Raw genomic sequence first — 12,432 nt, 5'->3', positions numbered from 1 at the left:
AATTCTTAGTCGACTAACACACACGATTTTGCCGACTAATCGATAAGTTTATTTAAACTAGGGCTGCAACTAACCATTATTTTCACTGTCGATTAATATGTTGATTATTTTCTTGATTAATTGATTAGTTGTTTGGTCTATTAAATGTCAGGAAATGGGGAAAAATGTTGATCAGTGTTTCCCAAAGCCCAGGTTAACGCCCTCAAATGTCTTGTTTTGTCCACAACTCAAAAATATTCAGTTCACTGTCATAGAGGAGTAAAGAAACCAGAAAATATTCACATTTAAGAAGCTGGAATCAGAGAATTTTGACTCAATTTGACCCACTTTCTTTTCTTCAAAAATTACTCAAACTGATTAATCGATTATCAAAATAGTTGGCGATTAATTTAATAGTTGACAACTAATCGATTAATCGTTGCAGCTGTAATTTAATCAATTGATCTGTGAAACTGAGTTTTTCCACAAAGAATTATACAAAAGCACCACTTTAGATCTTGTGTTTACCAGAGATGTGCTCATACGTTTCTTGGAAATAAGTAATTCAGCATGAAAAAAGCATGAAAAATGACTAATCCCCTAAAGAAAGACCAAAATGACTAGTCGACTAGATATTGTCTTAGATTTTGGATATCATAATATGGCACAAGTGTTGTCTTTTCCTGGTTTTAAAGGCTGCATTACAGTAAAGTGATGTAATTTTCTGAGCTCACCAGACTGTTCTAGCTGTTCTATTATTTGCCTTTATCCTCTTAGTCATTATATCCACATTACTGATAATTAATTATTAAAAATCTCATTGGATAAATATATGTGTAAAAGCACTAATAGTCAATCCTACAACATCGTCTTAATATCGATATTGAGGTATCTGGTTAAAAACATTGTGATATTTGATTTTCTCCATATAGCCCAGCCCTACTGAGAGTGAGTGTATCCCTGATAATCACAATTTCAATATGCCAACTAAAATGAAGTGTCAAACTGTGTATTCTTCTGTGTTCAGGGCTTTTTTTCAAAAAAGGATTACAATCTAGCAATTACTAAAAAAAGACATGGTTTAAAAATGATCAATAACCAGAGGAAATCCACATTGTGGGAGGCAAAATGTGTGGGAAGTAATCAATAAAATAAAAACATATTGTCAGAGCAGATACTGCAACTCTCATAGCAACTCTCATAGACAGACCGCAGGTAAATATTTGAATAAAAAGCAAAGAGGGGCTCTTAAAATAAGGTCACTGGTTCCTTGACAGGGACTAATGAAAAGTGTCAGGAAGGCATACACCTTGCCGTCCTTGAGCAAGACCTGTAATATGATTTTAAACTCCACAGTATTTCTTAAGAGCTGCCCTCTTAGTCCTTTGTTTTTTCTTGGTGTTTGTCCCAGACCATTTTCACCTCAGATATCTCCAAACTGATCTACATTTGGCCTTGTGTACCTCCATTCAACAAAATCTTTCGCCCCAGAAACTCCTCATCTCAGGAGATATTTACTGAAGATGATGAATTTTTCATTCTGAAGGTGGAGAGATAGCATCGGGGGAAGAGTGAAATAACACCGTAATACTATATTGATCTCTTTCTCTGCTTGCCCCTGCCTGAAAAGTCAGAGCTCAGATTCTGCTGCGGACCGGCTGCCCTCCAGCTGCCACAGCGTCAGTACACGTTACAGAGTACACTGTAAAAGATTACAAAAATATATACGGCGTGTTCTTGAACTGAAAGATTCTTTATATAAAAGAAACAAGTCTGCAAACTCTTCTTTTCACATGGAAAAAGAACATCAACAATGTGAAGTATTCTCTGTGATTTTAAACAATGCACAGTTGGCCACTGTTTGGATTTGCATTGAAAAGTTGAATCCATGAAAAATAAAGATTTGCTGCTCTACAGCCGTACACTAAATTACAAATCCTGCTATGGTGAAAGCAAGAGCCGCCCCACTCTGCTCGTTGCCTTCGTTGGTTGGGTTGGTTAGGTTTAGGCATTAGGAGTGAGATTGGTTAGGGTTAGGGTAAGAATATCAGGGTAAGGGCCCGTTCACACGCCGCGTCCTTGCACGCTCAAAACCATTGCTGTCAATGAAGATGTACAGCAGGGGCGCTCAAACGCCGGCGCAAGCGACACGCTGCACCCCAAGGCATAAATAGTTAATAGCGTGCACCGCATGTCATGTGACAAGGAACAACCAATCACAGCCGGCAGACATCTTTTCTTTCTTCCGTAAAATATCAGTCTACGGTAAATATATGGATAAGAAGTTAATCATTTTAGTAAAAACCTTCATAGGTTTAGAAAAAATATCAACTTGGTTATATTTAGGCAACAAAACTGCTTAGTTAGGTTTAGGAACTGATCGTGGTTTGGGGTTAAAATAACTCAGGAAGTGGCGTAACTTAAGTACGGAAGTTACGTGACAAATAAATCAACGTTGACGTTGACTGAAAGTCTGATGTTTTTTGACCCACCCATCCACCCTGACCTCCTCCCTACACAGCGTTTGCCACTCTTTATACTTCCTGGTTCATGTTTATGTAGATTATGTACAAAGTGATTTCGTGGGGTATATATATACGAATTACAGTGCATTATTTTCCGTAGATATAGCTACGGACAGTGTAAGAGAACAGCCAGCCAAGGTGTAGGTGTGGTAGGTCAATTTGATAATGCACCAAAGATGTAATCAACATCCAAATCCCTAAACCGCCTGTGAATGTGGTGTATTTAGTCATAAGAAGCTGCAGCATCACACCTGTTGAAAATGTCCTGGCAGTGTTCATGAATGTGAGGCAAAATGTTTACTGTCAGTTTCACAATACAGCAGGAGAGGAGGTGATGGGAAGGTTACAGCAGTGTGACATTGAAGAGAAAACATGTTTTCAATGCGATGAGTCACACGTAATCTAGTGAAGTCATTCAGCAGGCTAACCGCTGCAGCGACCTGTCATTGTCACACAAGGCTGACTAGTGTGTATGTTGACCAATGCTTTCTAAAAGAATGCGTGTGTGAACGAGAGGTATTTGTGTCATGCGTGGCTGGTGGCAACAATGTGGTAAACGACGGTTAGTTTGCGTGATAACTTCATACAAGATATTGTTTGTGTAAGTTTTTTAAGGGTGAGTTTAGAAAAATAAAACTGATAATTTCTGTTAGAATTAAGACAAAACAGGAAAATCTAATTTGTGGGAAATAAGCACAAGAACAAATAGATATAAATTAGGACTGTCAAAGTTAACATGATAATAACACGTTAACGCAAATTCATTTTAACGTCGCTAATTTCTTTATCGCATTAATACAATCGATCTTTCGGAGGTTGTAGCGGACTCAGTTTTAAAGCTAGAATGAAGATACTGGCATCATATGGAACTATTGAAAGGAGGCTAAATAACGCTCCAAACATGCACTAAATTCTGTCGAGGAAAAACTGGCATGGCCATTTTCAAAGGGGGTCCTTTGACCTCTGACCTCAAGATATGTGAATTAAGTTTTAGTTTGCCTTGTTATGATTTGAGCATATTGTTTTATGCTAAATGCAGTACCTGTGAGGGTTTCTGGACATTAGTTGTCATTGTTTGGTGTTGTGAATTGATGGGATATATACGAATTACAATGCATTAGTAGGTATAGCTCTGAACGGTGTATAAGAACAGCCTGGTAAAACGATAGGACATAATGAGGAGGCACCGATTATACTTAATAAACAGCTGAGACATTGACGGTGCAAAAGTAGGTGAGAGTCTGTATTCTGAAGATGATCGCTGGATTTTGTAGACTTAGCATACGACTACTGTATATGTAACTGCGTTTGCTACACAACAGAACAGGTAGTAAGCTGTTATTTCTCCGCTTCAGCGTTTAGGCCTACAGATGTAGAGATGACAGTTCAGCACTACAGAGCAGATACAGGACAGGAAGTGTAATTATCTGCTTCTACTGTTCCTCTTCAAAGAGACGGGGCAAGATGCCAGACAGCCTGACTGGCAAAGAGGGAGAAGAGGAGGAAAGAAAAAAGAGCCAGAGAGAGAGAGAGAGAGAGAGAGAGAGAGAGAGAGAGAGAGAGAGAGAGAGAGAGAGAGAGAGAGAGAGAGAGAGCGATGAAGATTGAATTCAGAAAGATGGAAGCAAAGCACCAGAGAGGAGCGGAGGGAGGGAATCTCACACCTCTCATCTCATCGAGCGGGAGAAAAGTCAAACTTAGTAGAAATCAGAGGGGCAATTTTTCACATTCACCCGGCTTTTCTTTGCCTGACAGCTCCTCAGAGATACATAGTTTGACACAGACTTTCTGAGAGAGCGGGGCGAGAACAAGGGAGCAGAAAAAAATTAAGAGAATGTGTGAGCGACCGGGGGGGAGGGAGGCAAGAGACAAGAGAGTGATGGATTGAGATAGCACAGAGAATGGAGACAGAGAGAGATTGTCATCATCATCATGAACAATGACTCTCTGATAGAGGAGGCCTGTCGCTGGATTTTCAACCCAGCGGAGGAAGGAGCGAGGAGGAGGGGGGATTGGGGGCGGCCGCCCGCCTGCCTGCCCACCTGCCAGGGCCTCAGTCATGCTTTTAGCATCTGCCAAACTGAAGGACGCTTGGTGCCATGTGCTTTTCACTGAAGGAGCCTGACGTTTGTCAGTCACAGTGAGGGCTTCTGTTCAGTTCGGCCTCAGCCAAACAGGGTTTAATATCCCCCCCTCCACACACACACACACTCCCACCCCATGTAAACAATCCCAGTGTGTGTGAGGAGTGAGCGAGACCCCGGCTCTGAAAGCTCCACATCCACTGCAGCTGTGGGCCGGCCAACAGCTGACGCCGGGGCTGTGGGTCTCTGCTCCCCTCCCCACCAACCCGGCCTCCTCTTCTTCTGTGTTTCCATGAAACAGACCTGTAATTTTCACAGCTGTGTCTCGGGCATTGTGCCAGGGTGAGTCAGGGAAGGAGAGACCGGGAGAGAGAGAGAGAGAGAGAGGGGCCGGCTAATGGCTTTTAGAGGAGTACAGGCTACAGCGTTCAGCGTTCAGCTAATCCTAGAGACACCCAAGATTCAAATATTCAAACAACTAAACCAGATTAACATCCAACTGTGAAACACATTATAAGACATACGAGTACAAAGTTCTGTAAATGATACGGTAGCCACGAAGCATTCAGGTTTTCCCCATCATATCTATTTGTTAGGATAACATTGTACTATTGCAAAGTAGCTGCTGAAATCTGGGAACACTTCGCTACAGCAAAGTCAGACAATCAGACAGGTGGAAATGAGGTCAACAGCTGAGTTAAATTATCTAAACCGCATTATTTGGAGGTGAAACCGAAAGCGAGTGCACCCCGAAATTACAGTAATAATCCCAAATTGCAGGAAATCTTTTTGCACGCACAACCTGGATGTCAGTTACAGAAGTCTTCAGGGTTAAAGCGGCAGGGTTCAACTGGTTTGGGCTGATTTTAAAGAACATTTGTAAAGAAAAAATGTATTATTATTATCATTATAACACAATAAATAACATGATAAGGGCCTTGAGGTGAGTCCTGTTTCATTACCTGATCATGAAAGGTCCTCACTCATGTCAAATGGCGCCGTAGGAGGAGGGCAACTTGTCGGGAGCTCTGCACTAGTGTTAAGTTTAAGGTTATATATTTTAGGTTTTAAGCTATTTATTGGGCTTCGTTTTTTAAGTTATTTATATCTTACTATTTATTTTCCTTCTTTTATGTAGCCTCTCAGCAAAACGTTTTCTCTTCCATTCTTCAGTAAACTCGGCGACGCGCTTTGAGTTCAGGCTGGTGCACGCCAAGGTAAGTATACGAGTAGGGAGGCAGGCAGGGAGGTCTCTGATTGGCTCTTTCTAAGCGGTCCGCGAGGCAGTGATGGGTTGACGTCTTTACAGGATTACAGCAGCTACAGATGACGGCTCTTCTCCGGTCCTTTTTCAGAGCTCATAAGTAATGGATCGCTGCCCGGGTGTAACAACCATTTCAACCAATATAACAAATAGTGTGTACTGGATAACATCGTCAACCCTGCCTTTAATGGCATTTATTAACGCCTATTTTTATTGTATTGTATTTTAGTTATTAATCAATTAAATGCTCAATTACTATTTACGTGACTCTTGTGGTCCTCCATAGCTGTGGTCCATAGACTGTATATAAGAAGTGGATGTAGTCACAGTATCATCACCCATTGGTTTGTGGACTGATGTTTTGAAGCGTTGAGTTTGGCATTTTGGCCGTCGCCATCTTATGCTTTTTTGGAACCAGAAGTGACATGAGAGGGTTGAGCGATCATGAACTGAAAACACACTGTGAAAGGGTTAAAGTTGTAAGACGAAAACACGGACAACTCCCAGACAGGACAGCGCCATGGGAGCGAGCTGTCAATCACAAGGTAGCCAAGCCCTGAAGCATCCCCTGCTTTATGGTCTATTTGACTCTAAATGGGGACCATAATTTACTAAATGAACATCATGCTGTATTGAAGAAGACTTGAAACTAGTGATTGAGATCATAAACTCATATTTACAATGTTTACTGAGGATTTTGGTTTCTTTTGTAGGCTGTCTAAAACCCCCCGTATGTGCTTGTATGTTGCAAATTCCTAAATGAATGTGGGGTCCAGAAGTTCCTTTTTGCCTCTGGGCCCCCAGCAGGTTAATCCGGCTATGATCTCAGCAAATAGCTTGGTGAGTGAAATGGTATTATAACCAACAGAAATGATGGCCATAACTAGAAAAGTAAGTTGTAATAAACCCGGTGTCCCAAAGCCCAGCAGCCACATGGCCATGCAAATGTTGCCCAAATGAAGTAATACACTATGAGTGACTTGCAGCTGAGGCTGCTGAAAAATGGAGGAAGTTGCGTATCAGCAACTGAGTTCAAAAGTTATTTTGTTTACAAAAAAAGACCCTTAGTAGCTTGTGCTGAATGGCATCCAAAAAGAAATCAGGCCCAGTGAGTTCCTGTTAGATAATATTTAACATGCTTCTGTGGGGCACAACAGTGTGACTGTGACAAGTGTTTTGGAAAAAAGGGATGTGTCCGTGTACTTTTCCAATGCAGCTACAACAATAAAGGCATTCATACTGGGCTGGGATGTTGTTTTCACTTCCTGAAATAGATTTATATGCATTTGCAAGATGAACCAGACAATTATATGAAAAATATGTTTACAATATACATATATGCAAACATCTATTCTATTAAACTCTGCTGTTGTTTCTTCTGACCACATGTGGCCTGTATCTGAGCAGGAAGTATTTGTCTCCTTTGGGACAGCAGGGAGGACAGTGTGTTTGGGTGACAGGAGGCATGTTCCCCTCCTCCTCCTCCTCTTCCTCTCTGTGGCCACAACAGGACACTTCTTCAGAAATAATGGGATTATGTCCAGGATTGATATCCAGCTTTATGGCTCACGTGTGGGCGCTGCACCTCTATTCAACATGCTGCTATGACAGGGCCTGTCAAAGTAGGCTGCGGAGAACTGACTAGACACAAATCTAGCACGACCTCCAGAACTGAAGCTCTATTGTCAGGGGTTTCTGTCCACAAGAGGCTTTACAAACACCATTATACCGAGGAACTCACTAGGCAACTTGTACGTCACGCATTATAACCCTGATGTCATGTCAGAGCATGCTGCTTTTCAACGGCCTTTTATAGCAGGAGGGGGGAGTCGGCTTAATCCAAGCAGGACTGCAACTCACACAACTCTTCATCAGTAATTAATCTCATATTATATCCTTGATTAAACACTTAATCTATAATCTAGGAAACGCCAGTGGAAGAAGAAAAATGTTCATAAAAAAGTCCCCGAGCCCAAAGCTGAAATCTTCAAATTGCTTGTTTTGTCCATCCAACAGTGGAGGAAGAAGTATTCAGATCCTTTACTGTAGTAGAAGTACAACTACCCCAGTGTGAAAATACTCCATTGCCAGTAAAAGTATAGAAGTATTGTTGAAACATGGTTCTCTGTGCATCATCAGCAGTATGCCGCTGAATCAGGGGCTTCTCGGTTCCAGGGAAAGGGAAAAAAGGAACTGGAGCAGCGAACTGATTGATTTACAGACTTACATTTCGTCAGTTCTTTGTCTTCATCAGAGTCGAAATGGATATATATATATATATACAGGCAACCTAGAACAGGTGTACAATTATCATTGGATAGAGGTGTAGTAGAGCAGAGCTGATTGTTTTTCTGAAATACATAAATCTGTATTTTACTACGGAACATCATGACACCTTTATGCACTTTCTAGACTTAAAGCTGCAGTGGGTAGAAATAGAGTAAATATGATTTAAAAAAATTTATTTTTATAAAACGGTCACTATATCCTGACAGTAGTGCCTGAGACAGGTAATCTGAAAAAATCATGTGCTTCTGTGTCCTCCGGTGCTCCTAATGGCATCTGCAAGATTTCACAGACCGGAGGAAAACAACCAGACAGAGTCGAGCTGGAGCCGTCTCTGAGCAGCTGTCAATCACTCGGATCAAACGGTCAAACTAGGCAGCGCTGATCAAATATGAATCAATATGCTGTGACTGTAACGCCTATTTCTCGCCTAAAATGTTTTCAGAAACATCTTGTAGTGTAGGGTTTAGCCGTAAAATGAGAAGGTTTGTGACCCGGCAGCCATGTTGAGATCAGTTGAGGAAATACCAAGCACCGCCCAGCAGCTGGAGCACAGCCAATAGGAACGCTCTCTCTCTGAAATGACCTGTGATTGGCCAAAGTCTCCAGTCACAGGCTAGATTTTTCAAAGCCTGAAAACAGAGCCATGAGGAGGAGCAGAAGTCTAGTTTTCTCTCAGAACACTTGAATTACAATATGCTGAAAGGTTATTATGAAATTTTTGCCCAATGATGCCAAAAATATTTTGCCTACTGCAGGTTTAACAGACTATAATCTACAACAAACACACTTCTAAAAGCTGAGAGTAATAACAGCTCATCTATAATATTCCAGTTGGCCACTTCTTGAAAGGTTTAAAGCTGTTGAAATGAACGAGCGTTTCCAGCATCTATCTCCTCGGCCAATCAGACGGCCCTGTACATACAGATAGGGAATCTCTGTTAAGAAAACAAGAGCTACCAGTACAGACCTACTGGATATTCTCCTCTAGCAGGCAAGGTCAAAAACATTATCCTTAAACACGGAAATGTCCTCAAAAGTGATCCATCTCTAAATAATATCAGCTCCCTCGATCACATTATCTCAATCTGAGAGACAGACTGGTTCATCATGACACTATAAAACCACCCAACACTGTCTCCTGGTTGTCTAGGCTGTTTTTCTGCTGTGGTAGACGCCAAATACTTTAGATAAGATTAGATAAAACTTTATTTATTTAAACTGTTGTGCAGCAATAACAATACATACACACATCCACATTCGTGATGCAAAACCGAACTGTAAAAAAACAAACCGTTCATGACCGTGGGCTTGTTGACCCGTCGCGCAAAGATTAAATATAGACCTTTGAATTATTTGACGAGGTGTCAGAGACGTAGAAGAGGCAACCATCTGAGCATAGGCCTACTTGACCATTAAGTAGTCTGCCTTATTTCATGTATAAAACCCAGTGTTATGGCTTCATATAATACAGAAATATTATTCATTACTATCAATCAATCTATGTATATATTTCGGAGTTGAAACACATTGATTGTTTTTCTTCTCCCTAATGTGCAAACCGAACCGAAACAGTGACCAAAAAACCCGCATACAAACCGAACCGTGGGCCTGTTGAACCGTTGCACCACTAATCCACATACTGGTAATAAATACACCATAAAATCCTTCATAAACTGCAGCAGCACACATGTTGTCTACATGCTGAGATGACTTTCAAACATTCATTACACTTGATCGATTCAGTACTTGTACTTTTTGTACCTTTCAGATATATCTGTGTTGTCTTGTTCCTGATGTGCTCATACGGGGTGTGGCACTTGGATCCATTATCCAACCAATTATCCAACTCATAATTTGTACATCTGCTCTAGGTCAACTATGTGTTTTCCTTACGCACTATTAAAGGCTGTAAATCAATCAGTCCCTTTTCCCCACTTGGGAATCACACAAATATTATCCGCAAATTAAAGTATTAAAAGTAGTCATTATGAATGGCCCATGACAGTTTTCTATCATCATACATTCTGTTATTGGATTATTATTACTGAAGCATTAACATATAAGGAGATTTATAAAACGGTCACTGTATCCTGACAGTAGTGCATGAGACAGGTAATCTGAAAAAAATCATCTGCTTCTGTGTCCTCCGGTGCTCCTAATGGCATCTGCAAGATTTCACAGACCAGAGAAAACAACCAGTCAGAGCCGAGCTGGAGCCTTGCCGTCTCTGAGCAGCTGTCAATCACTCGCAAACTCCGATCAAACGATCATACTAGGCGGCGCTGATCAAATATGAATCAATATTCTGTTACTATAATGCCTATTTCTCTCCTCAAATGTTTTCAGAAACATCTTGTAGTGTACTGTTTAGCTGCAAAATGAGAAAGTTTGTGACCCGGCAGCCATGTTGAGATCAGTTGAGGAAACACCAAGCACCGCTCACCAGCTGGAGCACAGCCAATAGGAACGCTCTCTCACTCTGAAATGACCTGTGATTGGCCAGTCTCCCGTCACGGGTTAGATTTTAGAATTATGGAACGATTCACTTAACTAATTGATTAATCGGCTCAACATTCAGCTCTATAGATCCTATAAAGAAACAACCAGTAAGCGATCACAAGCTGTGTGGAGTCTCTTTACGACGACTCAAATGAAGCAATAAGTAACAAAAGTTTCCTCTCATGTTTTACAGATAAAGGATCTGTTTTATAGCTGACACCCGGTCAGAGGAGCTCGATGCCCGTCCCGCCTCACACTTTCAGTTTTAGCCCGAGAAGGGCAGCCATGTTGAGATCAGTTGAGGAAATACCAAGCACCGCCCACCAGCCGGAGCACAGCCAATAAGAGCGCTCAATAGGAACGCTCTCACTGAAATGACCTGTGATTGGCCAAAGTCTCCCATCACGGCTAGATTTATTAAAGCCTGAAAACAGAGCCATGAGGAGGTGCAGAAGTCTCGTTTTCTCTCACAACACTTGAATTACAACATACTGAAAGGTTATCATGATTTTTTTTGCCAAATGAATCCAAAAATATTCTTCCTACTGCAGCTTTAAGTGAAGTATTTGAGTAAATGTAGCCTAGTTAGGCCCCAAAAAAACAAAAATATTCAGTTTATTATGACAGAAAAGCAGCAAATATCCACATTTGAGAAGCTGGACGACTCAGTGAACTAATTGATTAATTAATCATCTATACATTCAGCTCTATAGATCCTATAAAGAAACAACCAGTAAAATACCAACAGGGACCTTTTTAATGCCTCTAAACATCTGTGCATCTCCAACTAACAACCTTAAATGTGACAGTAAACCCGAGACTAAACTCCGTGTAACTCCGACAGAAGCTGCAGAAGCGAGTGACATTTTGTAGCGATCACGAGCTGTGTGGAGGAGTCTCTTTACGGACTCAGATGAAGCAATAAGTAACAAAAGTTTCCTCTCATGTGTTTACAGATAAAGGAAAGGATCTGTTTTATAGCTGATACACCCGGCCGTCCTGCCTCATACTTTCAGTTTTAGCCCGAGAGAAGCGATCACGGTGTGTTTATGTGTGTGTGTTTTATATCTTACCAGCTTTGCAGGCTGTAATATATCCTGATTATTAGACGAAAGGAGGATCAGTTCCTCAGGACGAGAGAGCGATGCGTCAGGTGTACGCTGCCCGCATGTGAAGGAGGAAAACAGAGACTCATGTTGAATCCTTTTCTCTTCTTCTTCTTCTTCTTGTTCTGCTTCTCTCCAAACTGCGCCCCAACCCTCCTCCCAGTGGCTTCACTTTAAAAACCACAATCCTAGTGTAAGAGGCGAAGAAGAAGCGAAGGCGTGCTGCTGTTGTAAAGCGTTCAGTTCAGTTCAGTTCAGCAAAAAGCTCCCTGCAAAACTCACTTCAGCGTGTTTTTACATAACAGCATCATCCGCTTTTTTATGTTGACGCATCATGTAGCGAAAACATGGAGTTTCTTAAAGGGCCACGGCGTCCACATGTCACCACCGTCCACCACCCACTGAGAGGGACAGATGGCTTTCACCTAGTTAATGTCTTTAAGCCCTGTTTCTTTTGACACTTGTGTTAACCCTGGCAGCTCTCAATGAACAGATCTGTGGCTCATGAACCAAAACCTGCTCTGACATGTGACTGCATGGAGCCTCCTGGAGCTACTGATGTGGTCTCATGTGTGACTTTCTGTTTTAATATCATTTTATGTCATAACACAGGATTTAGACTTTATGGGCTTACAGTAGTGAATACAGTATGTGCAGAAATTGGTCCTCAACTTTTGGTTGTCACG

General features: G+C 41.4%; 1 protein-coding gene across 2 annotated transcripts in view; it reads right to left on the bottom strand.

The window, feature by feature from the left end:
• Nucleotides 1-12,099, bottom strand: part of bahd1 (bromo adjacent homology domain containing 1) — a 40,093-nt gene extending 27,994 nt beyond the window's left edge. For both annotated transcript variants that reach the window (XM_074660046.1, XM_074660047.1), the window contains exon 1: nt 11,714-12,099. The gene's annotated coding sequence lies outside the window, so the exon portion shown is untranslated. The remainder of the gene's footprint in view (nt 1-11,713) is intronic.
• Nucleotides 12,100-12,432: the final 333 nt, after the last annotated feature.

Source organism: Sebastes fasciatus, chromosome 15 (assembly GCF_043250625.1).
Source record: "Sebastes fasciatus isolate fSebFas1 chromosome 15, fSebFas1.pri, whole genome shotgun sequence".
In the NCBI taxonomy this organism is placed as follows: Eukaryota; Metazoa; Chordata; class Actinopteri; order Perciformes; family Sebastidae; genus Sebastes; species Sebastes fasciatus.
Note: the sequence above shows the minus strand (reverse complement) of the source record. Positions and strands in the feature narration are given on the sequence as shown.